The 19,771-nt window shown below is 44.4% G+C and overlaps 2 long non-coding RNA genes across 4 annotated transcripts; both read left to right on the top strand.

The window, feature by feature from the left end:
* Positions 1–2,454: 2,454 nt before the first annotated feature.
* Positions 2,455–10,409, top strand: LOC135912979 (uncharacterized). Its single transcript, XR_010567853.2, has 3 exons — positions 2,455–2,639; positions 7,741–7,864; positions 10,185–10,409. It is a non-coding gene; the product is annotated as an uncharacterized lncRNA (long non-coding RNA).
* Positions 10,410–13,497: 3,088 nt separating this feature from the next.
* On the top strand, positions 13,498–18,742 carry LOC135912981 (uncharacterized). Of its 3 annotated transcripts, none has more exons than XR_010567856.1 (4): positions 13,498–13,522; positions 13,983–14,063; positions 17,765–17,888; positions 18,499–18,742. It is a non-coding gene; the product is annotated as an uncharacterized lncRNA (long non-coding RNA). The 3 variants fall into 3 exon arrangements; XR_011507777.1 differs by lacking the exon at positions 13,498–13,522 and adding an exon at positions 13,570–13,588; XR_010567855.1 differs by lacking the exon at positions 13,498–13,522 and having other exon boundaries at positions 13,533–14,063.
* The last annotated feature ends 1,029 nt before the right edge of the window (positions 18,743–19,771 follow it).

The raw sequence follows: 19,771 nt of genomic DNA, 5'->3' as shown, positions 1-19,771 counted from the left end.
ACGCGTCGCCACTCCTGATGAACCCCTGCGACCACAGAGCGGGCGGTGTAGCACCGAACATTTCGACGAAAAGGAGGCTCGTTGAGGCGCCGGCGGCGACCACGGTATTTACGCTACGCTGGTAATCTACGCACGGTATCGTGGCTGATCTTGCACGGCCGCGCCGGTGCAATCTCGCAGGTCATGCAGAGGTACCGCTAGTTATATCGTGCGTCGCTTCAGGCGAGTGGTAATGGGTGTAATTTTGCAGTTGCAATATCGGAAAACGTTCTTGTTGCTGTATTTACGTGGTGCTACCACTCGCATTTCAAACATCAGTTACGGCACGAAGGTTGCTCTATATCTAATTATCTTCAACTAAACTTTCATTACACGGTCCCAACTTTCTTTGCAGTGGACCGTTTAAACGCGTTTCTGTTTCAACTGTGAGGGTTGCTGTATATTGCCGGTTGGGGTGCCTGGAAAGTGCCAGCTTAACGGACCCTCTATCAGAAACCTCCGACCTGTGATCTTGAAAGCCCGCTTTTGCAAAGACTGAGCAATTGTAAGGCGTCTTCATGTCGGGAGTTATGTTTGCTCAATAAAGGTCATTCTGCTGAATACAGATGATTTGAAAAAGAAAGTATAACGAGTACACTTACGTAAAACATAGAGATTTTTGATTCAACAGATGCATAGGTAACATTTGTATGCAATAAGTATTTTACGCATGTTGTCCACAGGGCCCTGCTGTATGGTAGAAATGTTTATCTAGCAGGCAGCCGATTTTACAAGCGGCAAGTACATTGAGGCTACTCTATGACGCTTTTCGTGGTGGGGGGAACTCAACACGCCCAGTTCTGTAATAGTTATTGCACAATATTAAAAGGGCCAAATGAGGCCTCTCTCTCGACCGGCGACTACATGTGCTAAAAACGGGCCTTGCGGAAGTTTAATCACGCGGTGCCAGTGTGCACTAAGGCACAAAGTAGGTGGTAGCGTGGGCATTTGTGTTGTGCATACACCCGTCTGTGAAGCGAACCCTGTTTCCAGAGGTGCTTTTCGAAACGATCGGTTCCTCTGGCAATTTTCATTTTTTCAGAGCTCAGGAGCGTCCTGCTGTAATACTCTTACCATGTAAATTCAGCATACCTATCGCAATAAACTTGAGTTCACTTGGCTTGACTTGAACATTCGGCATACGGTTTATAACTTCGTACCCGACATGGGGGACGCCTACATTCAGAGACTCCTCGCCAGCATCTCTGTTCTGTTAACATAGCTGTGACTGAGGAATGTTTGCAGGTAAGGTTGCTAATGCGTGTTAAGAAAATATGCAGAACTTCATCCCCATTGCATAGACTCAATGCCATCGTGTAGCAACTAGGTGAAAGTTACCATACAAAATATGTAACATGACGTTATCTGCCGTGGTTTCCTAGTGGGTATGGTGTTGGGCAGCTAAGCAACAGGTCGCGGAATCGCAATTCAAATGGGGGCGAAATTGGAAAACGCCCAAGTGTTTAGACTTAGATGCACGGCAAAGAACCCGTGGAGGTCGAAATAATTCCGGAATCCCCCACTACTACGAGCCTCACAATAAAATCACTGTTCTTGCACGCAAACTTCCAGAATTAAAAAAAAGTTACGTCACTTTATCACCGGATAATTTCAGTGAACAGCGTCCTGAACGTACTTCTTCATCAAAGTTATTAGCTGCTAAGAAAGGCTCAGTAAAATTTGTTAGCTACTAACATATGCTCCTAAACTTCACGAGAGTGAAGTGTATACCTTGCTATTCAAACTTCTTTTGGTAACTAAACGCATACGCGTGCACAAAATTGAAAGCGCTCGCATGTGCCGAAAGCGAAAGCGCATCCATATGGGTATTCTCGGGTCGTCAAGATTAAAGCTGCTTGCGCTCAAACACGCAAGCCGAAGAGGAAAGTGGAGTGGTCTGAGTCGTTAGTTGTGACACTAAGCACAGCTCAACATAATAGGGGCGCGAAAAATAAAATAAAAAGAAGGCAAGAAAAAAAGAAAGAAAGCTGAGTAACTCCACTAGTGCACTCAAAGGAATCCTCGACTTGATTCGATGTCAGTGAATCGGCTCAAAATTTTATGCAGCGTGTTTGCTCACCACTATAAGATACGTATAAGAAATTGGAGCACTCCTATGAGTTCTCCTCGAGAAACCGTAAGACGGATTTATGGAATTCCTTCTGAAAGAGGATCGTTCCCCGCTATCATTCCGAGTCGTTTTTTTTCAGTAATCTGCAGGACTTATCCATGAAGTCTGGATAATGAGGCGTGAATTTGTATTACGTATCAGTGTGGGTAGAAACGCTTAACGCAAAACGTTCAAACGAGTGAGAAGAATTGCTGAGTGAAAAATTCCAGGCAGCCCAATAATGTAGCATAAACTGTACGGAAATATGAACCCTAAGAGATTTTCGAAATACAGTGCCTATTTAGACTCGCCGATGCCTGGCACCCGTCAAGAGCACTCGGAGAGGACACTTCTACGCAGGCCGGGAGTCCCCCACGATCGCTTTGTAGCATGCGCTTCGTGCTAGCAGTCCTGTGGGCTTGGACCCCGCAGCTGTACCATCTTTCCAATGGAAAGTTCATTACGGAGATTGTGCCCGTAGATGTGCGCGGTGAGTCATTAGAAATAGTTGACTGTCTCACGGCGTCTAGTGATATGCAGTCCTTAACAGCTCATTAACCACCACTCGTGTAGGAGCACTTCTCTTTCCTGGCCAGACTTTATTGCTCCTGCTCGAGGTTGTGCTGGCTTGATGAGCGTGTGACGTTCCCGTGGGAACACTGGCGTCCAGGCACCCATGCACGAGGCTTCCGCATCTTGGCGGAAGTGGCGGGTTCACTAACTTCTTATAGCGACAGGTCACACAGTCCAGAAAGGCGTGAATGAGTGATACTCGTGGTTAAATAAGTCGCTTTGGAGCAATGCATGTGTAAGGTATTCCGCATTGATTAAAACTGAAAAAAAAATGTTTTAAGATAATTGTGCATGCGCACGCTTTGATGTTCTGCGTTTTGGTCCGCTAAGAAGGTAAATGCGTTAAGGTCAACCCCAGGCCTTCAGACAACCGAGAGGTGGTGAATCATAGATGCAACCCAACTACCACATTCGCAAGGGTCAGTATATGCTAAAGAGTATTCGCATCTTGCTTTGCAAAAGCCGCGCGAAATCTTTGTGTTGAAGAATGCGCGCATTACTGAACCGGACATAACGCCGGATATTTGAAGACGTGGTGAAGCCAAGTTTGTGAAGGTAATTACGGCAACATTTTGGTTAGTGCCGACTTCTAGCCACTTTTCGGATGGTTGCTGTGACGTACGAGAGCGTACGCGCAATGTCTGGGGGATCACAGACAAACGGTGCGTCGTCATGTAAGTCATTATACGCCTGTTTAATTATAAGGTCCTTTTGATGCTGTCGACTGTGCCTAGGTTGCATTGGTACGCGATATAGTACGTTTGCAAGGCTGTCGAACTTCGTCATTTCAAGAGTAAGAAGATAATATTTATTTCTGCTATCACATTCAAGAATTTATAGGGATGCTTCGAATTACTATATGCGGGCTAAAGGAAAGCTATATCTCATCCGGTTGACCTCGTTCTCGCTATCCTCAGTTCATTGCTGTGCTTAAATTTGCTTTATAGAATTTCAAAGGTCGACGTTTCGCAGTTTTACTTTTGTGCCTCCCCCTGAATATGCAGACTTCGATATAGACGATATATGGTGCAGTAATGGTGATGAGCTTCAAATCGGAGCTGACATGTTTCCGAGCTTTTGATGTCGTCTTCTTTTACTCAGGCGAATCCTATACTGACGCCAATAGTGTGCGACTCATGTTGACGCTGTTCGAGTTGCCAAGCCATCGGTATTGGTGGGCATAGTGAAGTGAGCTGCCCAAGTACTACAGGTCATTCATCAAGACTAAATGCTGTGCCGCCATTTCTTAGGGGAAAAAGGAAACTCTTTTTTGGATTCCACGCCCTCGCTTCAGGACTAACCATGTTAAAAAAAGAAAAAGAGAGAAAAGGACATCTGTACTAAGGACAAAACAACATGTAGGCATTGACCTCGCCTTCACATGAGACAATGTGATCGCTCATTTGAACAACTATTTCTGGCTGTTGCTAGGGAGAAAACTTGGGAGGACGCTTACGCTTCGCCTTTAAGAGTGGAACGCGTTAGCATTCAAAGATCCCTGAGTGCTTCTCGCGCTTCCCGGCAACTGCAGCTTATGTAACCTAAGCTCACCGGAAAACGCTGACGGCGAATGCTATGCATGAAGGCGAGCTTGGTGGTTCTTTTCTTGATGCTGTGCAAGGAAGCGGGGGGGTGCCGCTCCTACTAAGACAGACCTCAAAGGGAAGCTGGAAAACACTGACGCGTTAAAAGGAGTATGTGTTTGAGTTTCCGCGTAATAGAATTATGTGATCCCGTATACCCAAATATCAGTCCGTCGCTATCATGCCATTTCATAAGTCGTACTTTACGATTTTTCTACGTATTTTATCTTGACAAATTCAATTAGTTCAGTAATTTCCTTGCGCCACATGGAGGGCCTTGCATGGTTGGGTATGCGTTATTCGAAATTCTCCTTGTCGAAGCGACGTCCGACGCTGGACGCTGGACGCCGGTCCTGTACGCGGCTGACGGACGCGTACGGCTTAATTTTCGACCAGCCTGGTTCTTGTAGCCAGGCCATAAACAGTAGTCTTGCAATGTGCAAAGACTGCAGGTGCCCGTGATTTCTCTGTGTGTGTGCTCTTGTATCCATGATCATTTTTGAACATAGACATCTCGTAGCATCCCTACAAAATTATGTACCGAGTCTCTGTCACATCATCACTGCACATAACCAGTGTGTTCAATGTAAAGATTGAACATCATTTTGTATATGTGACAATAAGTTTATGTGTAATTGTGCGTTTCCGTGGGTCTATGTAGTTATAAGTTAGTGAGGACCCGCACGCTACCTTGAATATGCGCCATGTATAGAATGGTTCGTACTTGGTAGATGTTATCACCCTCGTAGAATTGTGTCGTGATTGTGATTCAGTGCTCGTATCATGTCTTCTTGAAATAAACTTTTTGTAAACAAGATGGACGCCGACGTCGGAGTGTACATATAAGGTGGACAAAATTGATATGTTGCATGTGAGTCTAAAAAAAATTGATAATATGAAAATACAGCTTTTGCAGAACCCTAGTGCACAACTTAACAAATTAGTGTGAGATATTAAGTGACATATCAAATTTGTCCAATTTCAATGATCTAATGGATCCCATTTACAGAACCGCGATACTTCTCGATGCAGAGCTATTAATTTGTAAACTTCATGCATCTTTTTCGAACTTTAGAATTTTTGAAAATTCTTCTAACAGGCCCTAAATCAAAATTCCGCTTCAAACTGTCACTAGAATTTAACTTTCACTCCCAAATGAAACCACTTTTATTAAAATTGGTCGAGGGGCTATGTAAGAAAAACATTTTTGTGTTTTAAATGCATTTGAATAGACCGCGTCGGAGTTGGGCCCGAGCTAAAGGTTTGTGGGATTTCGTGTCTAGCGAAGGACGAATCCCAACATAAAAACGCAACGCTTCTTTATTCGACGAACGATGGCAGCGGACGGGCATACCAACGCTACGTTCGTCACAGTAGCGGAAGGTAGAAGGCCCCCTTTCTTAGCCAAGCAGCCTGTTTTTATAGCCACCGTTGGTGACGCATACCTGCGGTGACGTGGCGGTGGCGCTATGTTTTATTGACCATGCAGTCCAGCGTACAGCTGTGTGATGCAGGGCCAGATGATAAGACGGAGGGTGCGCAGAAGTATGCGCGGAGTGTGTCGCCACAGGTTCTTCTTAACGCTATCGCGTTAAAAGCACCACGCGCCAATTAGAACTGAAGCGGACAACCTGGGCACCATATAGCACTGTTAAGCATTGACGGAACCTGAAGCGACGTGTTCGATAAACTTACAGCAGCCCGGTAAACTCTGCGCGCGGACATCGTATCAGCCGGTATTGGTAACTGGTGTGCTAAGACAGTAACACAATGCTAAAGTTCTCTACTAGTGAATTTCGGTTTGTCCATATACATACTGAATATGCCGTGGCCAGTTTTGGCGTGTCGGATAATCCAAGAAACGCAAATGGATTACAGGGTTAGCGGAGGCGTAAATGTTAGTTACCGGATTGGCCGCGCCACCTGATGGCTCCGAAATGAATCAGAAAAACACAGAGTTATTATTTCATGACGAAGTGCGTACTACTTCGCGCTTTGCGTACATTTTCTGCAATGGCGTAATCGTGAAAACGATTCTTTTCTATATGTTTCTTTTTTTTTCGCGAAGGACACTCATGGAACTAAAAAACGTCTCTATAAGGCATTTTTGTTAGATGAAGCGTCCAAAGGTGCCCCTACCAGCGTCCAGTAATTCGCTTTTACTCGAACGACCATGCGTACAGTGGATTACCAGACGCGCTATTTGCCTCTAGCAGCTAGCACCAGGTCACCAAAGAGGTCTGCGCGAGGGGTTGCGTTGTTGGCGCCTACTCATCTCGCAGTTATTCTTGTAGTGACTAATCATAATCTACGTAGCTACTGGCTTAGAGAGTCGGCAGTGGTGCATTTACCAAGCCTTCTCTCTTTCTTTCTTTGCTCCTCCTACGTGCATTTCTTTTTCTTTTACTTTCATTCGACAATACTACCCATACTCCTGTTCCTATACGGAAAAGGAACAACCCCGAAAAAGCTAACAGTACCTTTCTAACGTGTTGCAGCAACATAAAACGTCACCATGGAATGAGTTGTGAATGCGGAAGCATTAATATCCAACTGAACGCCACTGAGCGGTCCTTCGAGTTTTGCGCTGCCAGTAGTGCACCATAGCCGCACGTGCTGCCCAAGCCAGCAAGCAGCATCAGCCTTCGGTGCAAGCGCCGCATGCGACCCACGTCCTGCGCGCCGAAACACCGAGGCTGCAGCAGCGGTCACCAAGGGCGGATTGCGCGCGCAGCCTCTAAGCGCAGTGGGGCTGAGCGAGAGAGAGAGATACGGGCTACGCACAGGCTTCCGAGAGCGAGAGCGAGGATGACGTGGCGTCGCGGTGAGGCCCCCTCCCCTCAGGCGACACCTGGCGCGCTAAGGCACTGCCCCTTTTCACCCGCTCTGCCCTATGGAGGCACGCTCGTAGCGTGGCATCGCCGCCACTGGGAACTCCGTCGAGGCCCGCTTGTGACGTGGCGTCGCAGTCAATGACGTTGCAAATTTAGGTGTCGTTTTGCGGCTACAGACGCCAACTTTTTCGCTCAATGGGCCATGTGACGCTTCCGCACCAATAAAAACACCCAATAGGAACAAATTTGAACGGAGTGCAAATCACCGCGCACGCAGTGCCTGGTCCGGTCTCGCTTAAGCGCTATGGCCCCACGAACCGCCAGAATGTGTCGTTACCACCATTGCAAAATATCCATGGTTTTGTCAACAAGGTACATTGATTAAATGCTAGTAGGTTTAAAGACAAGCTCAAACTCTCTCCGTGAAGCACTGCAATAAACTTGAAGTTGCGGTGATCTTCAACACGTTAAGCTGGGAGTTTCCCTTAAATAAAGGTATGGCAATAGCATGGCAGCGTTCGTAATTCTCGGAAAAAAAACAGCATTGAAGTAAATTCAGAAAATGTTTGTGTGGTGTTATTTTGTTTTCTCTCCGTGAAAGGTGACTGCTGGTACGACGAAACAACGGTTGACCATGGTAGATATTTCAACCTCGACACTCCATGCGAAGAATGGTACTGCCGGGGCGCGACAAATGAAACTCACGGCACGCTAGTTCGTAAAACGTAGGTACCTCGAGTTTTCTTACTGAATTAGCATTTAGGAAGGCCACGACAATTTCATTCGTAACTTCTAGCCAAAACTAACTGTTTTCAACAAATGTCTCATCATATGAGATATACTTGCGAAGATTTATATAAAGAAAGCACGCCCGCAGCTAATAAGACAATATCCAAGCAACTGTATCATAATTCGAGTCCATAAACTTGCCGCTTCCCGTGTATGTTTATCTACTATCAGCGCAATTTTTCTGTTACGCTTATTTGGTCACCATTTTATTACCCCTAACAGGAATAGCCGTTGGAAATGTGAACAATACCTTAAGAACTAAAGATACCATCGCGGCCATTGACGCTATGTTTGCGGCCTAGTGATATGAATTTCACTGGAAGTGTCGAAATTTCTTCTGACTTCACACGCAATTTGCCACGAATGGTGGAAGTATTATCGTTCGCAAATACCATTTTTTGCTAAAATGAGAAATGTTCTTTAGGTTAGAGCTTATTCGCAGCCAACAGTAAACAATGGATAATACACCGGAGCATGACATGCATTAGGCCTTTTCTTTAATTTGATACAAGGGTGAAGCAATATTTGTTTTGATCCGGAAACATAAACGAAAAGAAATGGCTGGGTGAAGCGCACAAATATTTAAGCTTTAAGAGCGCGTACATGGATGGAAGGAATAGGTTAACAAAGTTGGCAGCAAAGCACAGGGTAATTTAAAGTGTGAAAACACTAACAAGGAGTCATCAAATGTACAGAAAGGAAAACAAAGACAATAAATTGGGCACAAATGGTTGCAAGAAAAAGTCCGGGGAGGTTAAAAAATATGGCAAGCGAAAAATCTGGAGGAAGAATGTTGACAATATAGGAAAAAGGCAGTCCTTTGCTATTGGAGTTCTGAGCTGCCTGCCTCGGTAGAAAATCATATTGGAGGAAATACTCTCAACAGGACGCGCCATGCGTCTGCCAAAGCAGATGTCTGGACAGGCCTGAGCACATTCTAATAGAATACCAATATTTTCACCAAGCGAAACAAAAAACCATTGTCTATCTTCCAAAAGGAAGCAATTTAGAAGGGAATCGGAGCCTTAACTGGTCAGCATCCTAGCTAAGTTAGAGAGGTTTAGAGTATTCGTGACCAAAAAAGCAAGGAAGGTATTAACAAAACCAGAGTCTTTGCAAGCATATGTATATGTGCAATACAGTGATATAGGTTATAATGAAGGAAAAAAAAACGATAAAAAGGACAGCCAATATGCTAGACTAGAATAGATGTAGTAAACTGTGATTAGACCAAGCAGGTCAAGTGGTGACTATTGGGCATCGTTTACTATTAAAAGAGAAGCACAAGAAACTACCATTATCATCATCATCATAATCATCATCATGTGTGGCCACCAGATGTTGGCACGTTCTATTGTTGGTGAGCGTGGAGAAACGAACGCCGATCTTGAACGAGGCATAAGGACGATATATTTAGTGAACGTTGAAAAGGGAGCCACACAGACGAAATCAACGTCCATGATGCTTACACGGCGATAGCGAGGAGACCGCGAGGAGGAAAGCGGAGAAGGAGGGTACGGCAAAAGCGTGAGAACTGTAGTTGCGCGCAAGACGGGCTCTGCGGCCATGACCGCTACGAGATGGCGCCACAGTATCGCGCCGTCGTCTGCTCCCCTATTACATGCGGCGAGCGCGTTGACCGATACTACATGTGGAAACAAAACACTGCATGAACGAAGGCGCGTCTGCGGCGTCTGTGTCGTCTGCTGTGAATCGCGCCCACGCGTCAGCCACGCGCTGCCTCTCGTGATCTCCCGACTAACGAGGCCGTCGCGCCACACGGCTCCGTTTGCAATGTGCCGCACGAGACCGATTGTCTGCGCCAGCCACGCTACCCGCAGCGTTCTCTTCCTAATATAAACCGCGTACCTATATAATGATAATACCAAAGATTAGCAGGCATACTTCTTTCACGTATAGATGTGCGCTCAAATTTTCCATCAGGCAGTATCTTAATCGCCCGCAATTTTTAAAAATTTACTTAGCACGATCCACATCGCTAGGACTATGACAGTGAAATCCAAACAAAGAAGTAAGACAAAGAAATGAAAAGCGAAATGCCGAATATGTGTTTGCAGTCGCTCGATATCGTTGGCTTATTGCTTGATGGCATAATTCTTATTCAGTGACATGAACCAAGTTATCCAGGTAGCTTTAGCTTTGGTCATGTCTGCCTGCCGTTCGAGCTCCATTTAATATGAGGTCGCTCAAATAAAGTTCTCATCTACTAATACATTTTTTTATCTCTGTTTCCAGTTGCACGTTGCCTGACCTACCAAGTCACTGCAGGCTAGCGAGAGGCAGAGGCCGGCGTTTCCCCCATTGTTGCCCGCGTAGAGTCTGTCGCTTTGACGATTGGTCCGATGAAGATATGAAGACTGACATCGAAACGCAGTACTTTGGAATGCGGGGAATCTAGGCAACGGAAAATGAGATACAAGATCAACAGAGTTGTGATGGAACGTGTCAATAAACTATTCTTGAACCTTACTCTTCCTTACTCGTGTTATTATTGACCGCACTATACTATGAATCTTATATTGTAAAATCCCCACCTAATTGTGTCTCAGTGCATAGTCGAATCAATATTGTAGAAGTACACAACTGAAAAATGGTGGCAATATTGCGGCTCACGTTCACGACGAGAATTGTCAAGCATAAATTTCCGATGCCCCCTGTGACATCTTCATAAAATAATTTACTAGGTCCACCTGGAGCTGGCACAACCTTGAAAAGTTGGAAAGCTGTACCACTACCCGAAGCATCAAATCGTCTTTATGGAAGCTGAAGTCAATAAAGAGCTATCTTTAAGGGGACAACTGATATTCAAATGTCCTTATATACCTGTCTATTCCCGGACTGCTGGCATCCGTACATTAATAATTTCGAGTGCAGAACTGAAATGACGTTAAAAGGCCCATCTGCAAGCCTCATAGCAAACTTTGGTTATGGGCTGGAAGTTTTTACGTGCCCTCTAAGGAGTGTTCTACGAGAAGAAGTTTTCAAATTAGTTCATCAATATCAGAGACAGAAATATTTCAAGTGCTACGAATCCGCGATTTCAGGAGGCGAGCGTCACTGCCAACAAACGGCCTTATATATACAATAAACATAAATGTATATACAATAAACATAAATTAGCAGACTCGCCCACCAAACTACTTACCAAAGCCGGAATCCTAACAGTACAAAACCGAGCTGTGCTAGCCCGTTCTAAACTTATGTACCAGCTCCTACACAACAAACCTAATATTGATACCTCTAGATACATCTCCAGAAATGAAACACGGCCAACGCGACATAAACACACACAAACACTAAATGAGTATTCTTTTCATACCGATTGCTTTAAGAATTCATTGTTTCCTTTAGCGATAAGAGAGTGAACAAACTGAGTGAATCTATTAGTAATAGCTCCTCATAAGATACATTTGCTAATTCAGTGGAAAAACATCTCCTCGCCTTCCAGCTCTGATTTACATACTCAGGTTTATTACCGATCTTTAACACTTTAATCTATGAGTGTTCTTTCTGTATGATGCATAATACGCATGACTCCATCCTGTTTGTCATAATCATTAGGCGGTTTATATCACATGTGTTTTTAGGTGTCTTTTTTTTCTTTCTTGTTTGGTTTCTTCTTTTCTCAGATTCTTCTTCGTTATATTATATTGTACCCAAATATTGCATTTGTGATGAAGTGCTTAATTTATTAGTTTAGCGAAGCCAAAACCTTTGCAATAACAGACTCATGATTGTATAATGTATTTATATTCTTTGTTCTCAAATACTACCATATGTACTTGCCCTTCCTGTTATAACCCATGAGGGATTGACAGTATGTGAAATAAATAAATAAATAGGCACTCTCAACACTTACTACGTGAAGCCTCCACAAGAGAAATCGCTTCCCTGCGTTCTCTCAAACTAGAGCCGGATGATCACGTGATGAATACGTCAGGGGCCCCACCTTCTTTGTTTCTCTCTCTCTCTCTCTCATTTTTGCTGAGTGGTGGACTTCCGGTGACGGTCTCGCGCATCAGAGGTTGCGTTTGCCTCGTTTCCCACAGCAGGCGATTTTGCGCGCCCCGCATGAGAACACCTGACTAGCGCTGCAAGTGCCACAATTCCAAGCACTGGGGCAGACGCGAGAGAATGAAAGAGCATGATCGCGGCACTGGAACACGGTATAAAAGGACATAGTTTCGTTCCCTGTGCCCGCGAATGCGCGACGTGGGAACAACCAGACGAAACGGGAGTACATATCTCTTGCTACGGTATAGGAAGCAAAACAAAACCACGCAGACATTCTGTTTGCATGTTTTCATAGGTCTTGAAAGTTTAATTCGTCTGTTGATGCAACAAATTAAACTAATAACTGATGTTCCCTTGTATGATTCTCGAAGTCACGTGTCACGACGAGTGACGTCACAGCACTGCCATGTACGTGGGCGCACTTGTGCGATTGACGTCGACCCTTCGGTTGGGAGCGTGGCGCGCGCTAGGAGAAGGGCAAACGGCCTTTGGTTTGAAATCTAAGGTCTCTCTGCGGTGCGTAGAGATGTAATACTTAGCATATCAGGGTGTTCCAGCGAACACTTTCTAAATTTTTAATGGTTGCCTGTGGCAGATAGCTCAATTCTAGTTTATGAGCCGGTGTACTCGAAGCGGCGGACAGTACTTGCACAAAAAATTGAAATGCAAGATCGACTAATATAACAAGAATCCACAAATAACTTATTATCTAATTATCTTATGACCCATATTGCAATTCGCAAATTCGAGCAGTGGACTTCGCAAGGCGGATCTACTGGGAGCGAATTCTCAGGATGGCACCAGTTTCTAAATATAAATTCCCGAACTTTGCGGAGAAATGCACAGGCGTTCCAGTTACTTGTGCGCTTCAGTGCATGAAAGTACGTTTTGTTAACAAATTAACTGGAACGCCAATGCATTTCTCCGCAAAGCTCAGGAATTTGTATCTCTAAACTGGTGTCACCTTGAAAATTCATTCAAAGTGGATCCGCTTTGCGAACTCCACGACTGGAATTTGGAAATAGCAATATGGACCATATTGTATCTAGTTAGAAAACAAATTAGTGATTTTTTTTAATAATTAGTGGATTTTGGATCTCAATTCCTTGTTCAAGTATTGTCCGCCACCTCGAGTATAGGCCAGCTCATGAACTAGAATTGGGATATCTGCCAGGTATCAGATTTAAAGATTTAAAGATTTTAAAGGCAACATTTAAAGATTTTTGAAGGTGTTCGCTGAAACACCCTGTATAAAGCTAATTTTCGGCATTCTGTCCGAAGATTTTGGTAATGGATCATAAAACTGCGCAGTATGTCTTCGAGCTTGGCGCTAGGTCCAGCTGCGCGGCAAATGTGCCTTGCATTAAAAGAATGATGAGCGAGCTCTCACCTCCAGCTTAAGTTAAGGCAGCCACTTCTCGCTTTCTGGAATGAAAGTCATTAAAGGTACTCATCCAGCTGTTTTGAAATGCTTTATTGTGTTCTGATTCAGTAAAATTACATGAAGACGATTTTCTTGCTCTACTTTCGCGAGTGGGAGAGCAGACATTTCGACGCTGGTATAACAGACGAGTTACTTGCATTTGCTGGTTTAATCTGCTCGGTCAGCGTACTGCACTAAGATCGTTAAGAATTCTTATCTGCTTCTGTAGAATATTTCCACCTGTTTCTATTGTTTTTGACTTCTTCCCCGAATTACGGTTGCTGTGGGTCAAAATTAGCCGTTGTGAAGAGTTTAGGAAATTGATTTTTAGTAGACGGCCGGGTTAAAAGAAAAGGGTTTCAGTCCTTATGGCGGCGACCATAAACCACGTTTTAAAAAAACTTTAATAACAAATTGTTGATTGTCCGATCATTAAAGGCAGAGCATCTCTATAACGATTTACCACGAGACCGCGTTCGCCATGTGCGTTAGCTGGCTCACAGCTTTGCGAAGACCATCAACTCGGAATGACGCTGCCATTTCATTGGCTAAAGGCAAAAGATTTACTATGTGCGACATACGTTTTTCTATCGTAGTACTGTTGGTTCTGTGGGTCAAGCTTGTTCAGCCATCCGAAGAAAAGCGCTGTGTTGTCCAGGTTTCCGTCAATAATGCTGGTAAGTAGTTTCGTTTCTAGATTTCACTGCAACCAAGAGTCCACCGCCAGGAATTTGCGCGCCGCGTACGTTGTGAGAAAATGATAACGAGGTACATTAAGGACCCAGTTTTCTTATTTGTGAGAATTTAATTTCTTCGTTGCTTTATTCAAGTATTGTAGATGGTGTCGGGTGGATACTTACGCCCGCCACTCGGCCATGGAATGAAGAGATAAAAAGACAGCGCTAGCGAGACGGCGGTATGGGGATAGCACACCGGAGTAGTCGATATTCCAGGCGAGGTTAAGCAGATTAAATTGAATTAAGCAGTCCAAGTGACGCGTAGGGCAGGTGATCGGTGTCCCATTAGATTCAATGAGCCAAAGGTAGGGTTGCGCAGTGGATTACAGAATGGAATTAGGGAATTCGTTGGCGTGTGGTGATATCAGCTGGTGCCATACACATAATATTGGAGGTCACTGGGTGAAGCATTCGCCCTCCAGTGAATGTAAAATCGGCTGATGGTTAAAAGCAGCTCAAGCGATTTTAAGGAACCGCTTTTTTTTTTTCAGGGGCCTTCACAATAAAAAACTTAACGTTGAAGGCATTCCTAGCAGAAGTGGTTACTGTTGTTGTACGTACTGTGTTGTTGGTTACTGTGTTGTACGTTGGGTGTTTGTTCAACAGCTTTTTTTTATTGTCAGAATCCCTAAGCAATTTTATTTTTAGATGCATGACAACGCAGCACATTGAGATCGACGCAGATGGCTCGCCACCGAATGCGGCAAACTAGAAGTGAAATAAGCTTCGGCAGCTGTGAAAGTAATATTTGTAAAACAATTCAATAGCGGCTGTTTTCAGTGTGCTCACTTCGTAATTTTCCTTTTCATTATATTTATGGGTGCATGTATTTCCATTTTAAGGCGACAGCTTATAAAACCAAGTTAGCCGAACGCTTGAGCTGAATCAACCTCAGTGAAATATTACCGTGCATTATAGCTGCGCGCTCTGGTATAGCGTGCGCCAAACGACATGACTGAGAGTTCTGGGTATCTGACAATGTGTATTGTTCATTTGTTATCGTGAACACTTCTCAACTGTGCTCTCCATCGAAGGAATTCTGTTGGCCACACTCCTCTATCTGTCGGTGATGTCACGAAAACCCGACAGCGCTCGTACCGAAACTTTTTCGGTTTTGTCAGGCTGAGAGCGACCACGTGCGACGTACCTGCTACTGGGAAAGCAGCGCAACATTTCTTAGCGCAAAAATAGGAGCAACGCTCTTGTTCTATCATTTTCGTGAATATGAGCCATGGTGTCGTGCGAGCGCGATTTCGTTGCAGTTACACATAAAAGTAACCACCTGAATAGGTGTTTACTGTCGTTCTTTCTTGCAGTGGGTGCCCGTTCTGACGTCAACGCTGTTTTTACGAGAAACGGTTGTTTGTTCCACCGAACCAGTTTCGGTTGTGACGCAGCGTTTTTTTTTTTCTATTGCCCACGTAAAATTGTGCCTGTGTGCTGTGTAAATTGAGTAATGCCACATGTGACAAGATTCGCAGCCAATTTAGAAACAATGACATCGCTTATTTCCGATTTCCCGCTTGCGGGGCGCAAACTCCTGCTTTCTTGTTGATCGTCGCATCACTATCATATTGTGCAGTATAACAAGTTGCCAGAAGGCGTAGCGCTTAGCCGAAATACCATCAACAGCGGGGCCGCTGATCCAATTGGTGGGGCAAAAAATAACTGAGACGCTGCACTCTTGTGAACTGAGTGTAATGACCAGCGCCGCGGCGCTTGGGGTAACTAGATTGAAATCAACGTTTTTTTTTTCGCAGAATCGCGCGCAATCTGAAGCAGAACCATCTATAGTGCTGGTGAACACTGGGAGGGCATGAGTGCTACCGTAAGAAATTGCTCGAAAATCTGCTCTCAAGTATTCAGCTTGCGTATAGCTATACTTTGCGTGCGGTAACCTACGTGAAAGTGCATATTCTCCCATGTTAAGGATAATTGGTGGTCTTTACACTAAGTAGTAGTATAACAATAGCGCTAAGTTAATATTAACCTTTTTGCGTGCTCTGTGTCTGAAGTTGGTACCTTCATGTGTCTCTAGGTACACTCAAGCAATGCGGGACAGTTTTGCCTAGAGAATCCCAAACGTCTAAGACGAAACGCCGGTTCTGATTGAGATGTGTAGATAGATTTTATTGATAGGAAAGACTGAGGGGTCGGCCTGAGCTAGTGAGTTCTAATGTGCTGCTCTGCAGAGGGGAAGAAGGAAAGGGAGTGAAGGTACTGGGATTGATAATAATGATAAGAGAAGTGGTGAGTGCTTTTGTAAATTAGACGGTGGCCATAGTAAAACAACTCGTGTACTTTCATGTCTTGGAGAAACTTCAACAGGGCTCCAGTTGTCCGCATTGAAGTTGCAGTTAGGGCCATGGACCGAGAACAGCTTCCTCCAAGAGAGGGCTCTACGTAACTAAGCATTTTCTCGCGTCCCTGGCTAGCAGAAGGATGGAGCACACGTCTGTACATTGTAAAAGAGGAAGTTCATTTATCAGCATGCTAATTTTCACATATTGTAGTTACATAACCACTCTTTGCCTGAAATTACGGCCACAGCCTAGAGCGTTTGGATGTGCTGGATATTTTCCTTAAGCGTGGTAGCGGTACCAATATTAGTGATCTTTTCAAAGAAAATGTACACTTCGTTGCCATTATGTCCGGCACTAAAAGCGCCGGGTCTGTTATACAAACTGCAGCTAGGCATCCAGCACAACATAACAATTTTTAATCTATGTTTCACTCCTGCATATCTTATGTCGCATAATTTCGGATACCCATCGGGATAAATCAGTACCTTTGTACTGAAGACGAGATGAGCTTTGTAGAAAACCGTTGGCAGACAAAACAGGCTTTGTCTTTTATCTTGCTAAAAATGACCCCGACCAGTGTAGGTGGATCGGATTTGAAGCACAACATCATTGGTTTGATTCAACGCCCCTATTTTACAAACGCCTTCGAATTAGCACTGTGGTAGGATCCGCGTAGAACGGCGATATTACTCGGCAAGGTTAATACAAGGTTCACCTCATGATACGGAAAGGCCTAAATATTTCCCCATCGTCTCAGCACATACTGAGAAAGTAAAGTTTACTCAACGTTTTCTTTATTATTTTGTGTTTTGAACTCGGCTTCATAATCTTCAAATCCACTTCCCCAGCTCTGTGCAGAGTATGTCAGCGTTCCTGTGTGAGTTGACAAATATATCCGCCTTCCGATGAAGAGTTTCTCTCTTTCTCTATCCGGTCAAAGAGTATCAAGACGTGAGGAACAGTAGGAAAAACACTATGTTTGGAGCCCTTTATGTGCCCTCAATCAACAGGTTACTCTCTCTGCGTTTTAGTACTCTCAATGCGTTTTACAAGTGCTTTCATTGAGCAATCGCTGAAAAAATAACATTCGTCGTGCTCCATTGACAAAAGTGGTAACTAGGGAAGCACAATATGGACAGCAATAGCGGATACGTCGTAACGTCCAAAGCTCCTTTTCAATGAACACTGTAGTCATTCAGTTAGTGCATCCAGCAATGGCCGGCGTTCGAGTTGCGTGATAAAATGACGACAATTAGGCAACGGTAACGTGCCAGCGATAAACAGTTCCACAAGCAGCAAAATAAAGATTTCTTTTCGCGTTCTTGTTTCTTATCCAAGGAGACTGCACTTATCATGGACACTACATTCTTCAAGGCACGACGTATTATCTTGATACGCCTTGCGAGCGGTGGGTGTGTGCAGACAGGTTCAATTATACAGACGGATATCTGCATCGCTTCAGGTTAGTTACTTTCTTTCCTATCCACGAATGAGCTGCCACGAGTCGGGTCCCACAAATACTCTTCACTGAATAATTTTTATGTCTAATAGGAGAACGCTAAATATTGTGCGCACAAGTGCTGGCTTCTCTACTGACATTATAGAATAATTTCTATAGAGTGCTAAGAAAAGTGCTCGTGACCGCTCTCGAAAAACTGGACAATCGCCCCTTTACAGAGGAAAAAGCTCTAGGACATTGGTCCAGACGGGCTTCGGCACTCAAGGCCTTAAGGGCTTTGCTTAAGTTTTTAAGGACATGTGAACTGAGCGACCGCCTTTGAATGTCGTAGCGCGTAGTTTCGCGTTACTGTTTGAATTTTCTGGTTTCCATTTTTTCCCCTCTTCTTCTTCTTTCTCCTTTTATTCCCTTTACCCCTTTCCCCAGCACACGGTAGCCAGCCGGTACTTACACTGGCTAACCTCCCTGTCTTTCCTCTCGTCTTTCTCCTCCTCTCCTTCTCGCCCTCTAGGTCGGGCCCTCTAATGCGTGGAGAATATGCATATCGTTTTTCGACGTTACTGATATTTCGCATTGTTGTTGCCATGCGTATATAAGAGAGCTCGATTTTCAGCTGCCCGGAACCCGACGCACCAAGGCAGTTCTGCTGGCTTGATGCAGGAAAAGGCAAATACCCGGCCTGTTGCCCAAAGGAAGTATGCCCTGCCAAGTAAATAGTACGGCAATCTCACCGAGTACTCTTCAACAAGATGGGGCATCAAAAGATGTCTCCACAAGCCAACGAAGCAAGCCAGGACGAAATACAATTAAACCTTCACTTAGAGACTCTATTATGAATAAAGAGTACCTGAATTACAAGCGTCCATATTCGTAGCCCCGCTTTATGGCCATTTGTTAAAGTGACACTTAAAGCCAATAATAGGTCTGCGTGGACAGTTTAAATACCATTCCAGAAACCTCGCAACGCTTGTGTCTTGGCACGAAACTACATAGTTTACGAGAAAATTGCGTCTAAAGGGTCGGAATACCTTTTTCGAAATTCAAATCACCCGCTACCCAACCGGGGAGGGAGTGGTGACGTCGCATACGCCATCACCGCCCCTTACTGCCGTCGGCATGGAGGAAGGAAACCCAGGAGAGGCCCTGACGTCACTCTTTGTGAAGCTAAAGTGAAGCCAGAAGTTGGCTTTGCTCGTGGCTTTGCTCCGCCTATCGGGCCAGCTCGCCTCTCTTGTTTGCATTTCTAGCGAAACCACGCCGCGCTGCGCGCAACCGGGCTGCTCGGAGGCGTGCGCTCGGCGGCATTACTAAACAATCGCGGTGTCTCATTGCATTACCGTTGCCGAAGTCACGTCAAAAGAAGTTCATAATAAACTTCGCAAATATATATATATATATATATATATATATATATATATATATATATATATATATATATATATATATATTCTATGAATGATTTCTTTGCTCGACCGTATCATGAAATAGCACTGCATTCCTTTCCAATAGGAATATCTTAGCGTTATGAACTCTAAGTGGCTCTTGGAGTCACCTCACTCTCCTGAGCCACCCAAAAGCATTCCTTAACTTAAGAGGAACCATGTAAAACAGTCTTTATTCACTTCCTCACGTTGCATTCATGTTCTAAAATTTTAATTCAAGATTGCCTTAAGAGAGTCTGGAGATTAGAACACCTATTCAGATTAACAGACACCTTGCACTTTGACGAGCGGAAAATGAGGGCCACTTGCTTGGCCAAAGGCAATATTCGATCTGTTCGCAAAACAATTTTCGTATCAGCCATCCTTTGGGTTTTTCCTATGGAGCTGTACTTTACCTCAGAAGCAATATTCGATGCGGAGATCCTAGGGGGCAAATTTCGAAGA

This window comes from Dermacentor albipictus, chromosome 8, assembly GCF_038994185.2.
Source record: "Dermacentor albipictus isolate Rhodes 1998 colony chromosome 8, USDA_Dalb.pri_finalv2, whole genome shotgun sequence".
NCBI classification, from domain to species: Eukaryota; Metazoa; Arthropoda; class Arachnida; order Ixodida; family Ixodidae; genus Dermacentor; species Dermacentor albipictus.
Note: the sequence above shows the minus strand (reverse complement) of the source record. Positions and strands in the feature narration are given on the sequence as shown.